The following is a 1,807-nucleotide window of genomic DNA, read 5'->3' as shown; positions in this document are numbered from 1 at the left end:
GGTAACCTGGTTCAGCCTCCTATAGTCAATGCAGACTCTCCAACTGTTCTGCACCCGAGTAGGAATTAGATCCTCCTTCTCATTTTTTATCACTGTGAGGCCGGTCTTCTTCGGGACTACCTGGACGGGACTCACCCATTGGCTGTCGGAGATAGGATAAATGATTCCAGCTAGCAAAAGCTTGGTTATCTCCTTCTTCACTACATCAAGAATCACCGGGTTGAGTCTTCTCTGTGGCTGTCTTACTCGTTTAGCTCCATCCTCTAAATTTATTCGATGCATACATGTGGATGGGCTAATACCAGGAATGTCCGCCAGGGTCCAGCCTATAGCCTTCTTATGCTTCTTGAGAACAACTTCTCCTCTTGCTCATCAGCAAGGGAGGCAGATATAATCACTGGAAAACTCTTGCTATTATCCAAGTAAGCGTATTTTAAATTTGATGGCAGAGGCTTCAATTCTGGTGTGGTCGGCTGGACAGTGGTAGAAGGAGATGGTTTCTCAGCCTTTACCTCATTAAGAAAATTAGAGGTATGTGTACTTCCTGAAACATGGTTAGTCCTATCTGACTCTATAAAATCAATCTCAAGAGGTAAAACACCACCACCAGACATGCAATCAATATCACTCTCAAATTCACTCTCAGATTCACTCTCAGCATCAAATTCAGACATATGATCAAGTACAATTTCAGACTCAATGCATGAAGAGTGAGAGGCATGCAGATTAGAATAAAGATCAGTCATATATTCATCAACAACATGGTCAATTATTTCAGCATGAAATACAGAAAGATCTTCAGATGGGTATTTCATAGCATCCAGAATATTAAAATGAACAGTTATATCACCAAACTCCATGGATAGTGTGCCTGCATAAACATCTATCTTAGTTCTAGCAGTTTTCATAAAGGGTCTGCCTAGAATGATGGGAACTGATCCTTGAGAGAATCCATCTTCCATATTCAAAATATAAAAATCAACAGGGAAAATCAGTTCACCAACTCTAACTAAGACATCTTCTATGAAACCAACAGGGTAGGCAACACTTCTATTAGCTAAATGAATTACCACATCAGTTGACTGCAAAGGACCTAGAGATAGAGAATTAAAAATAGACAGAGGCATAACACTAACAGAAGCTCCTAAATCTAGCATGGCATTGTCAAACTTACTATTCCCTATAATACAAGGTATGCTGAATGTACCTGGATCTTTGCATTTTTCAGGAATTTGAGGAACAGATTTACCAATCAATGCAGAGACATTTCTGCCCATGCTAATCCGTTCAATTCCTTTAAGCTTCCGCTTATTTGTGCACAGCTCCTTCAAGAATTTGGCATATCTTGGAATTTGCTTTATTGCATCAAACAGAGGTATGTTTACCTCTACTTTTCTAAACGTTTCCAAGATCTCTTTCTCTGCCTCTTCCATTTTTTTGTTGGAAACTGCTCTTGGAGGGAATGGAAGAGGGGGAATGTGCTGCTTCTGCAAATCAGAATTACCTGTGGAAGAAGATTCACCTGCACAGAAATTGTTAGGTAAATTTTTGTCATCACCTTTTTCTGGAGTAGAGTGAAGTTTGGCAGGTTCATTTGCAGATGAGGAAGGTGCTACAGGTTGAGGTCCTTGGCACTGCTTTCCCGACCTCAATGAAATGGCACTAACATTTTTGGGATTTTGGACAGCTTGAGAAGGCAGCTTGTCAGAATTCTGGGACTGTTGTTGATTCAATTGGGTAGCCAATTGTCCCATCTGATTGGTTAAGCTCTGAATGGAGGCTCTGGTCTCTTGCTGAAACTGCATGT

This window comes from Glycine soja, chromosome 18, assembly GCF_004193775.1.
Source record: "Glycine soja cultivar W05 chromosome 18, ASM419377v2, whole genome shotgun sequence".
NCBI classification, from domain to species: Eukaryota; Viridiplantae; Streptophyta; class Magnoliopsida; order Fabales; family Fabaceae; genus Glycine; species Glycine soja.
The sequence above is the reverse complement of the archived record's forward strand: the minus strand, read 5'-3'. Positions refer to the sequence as shown.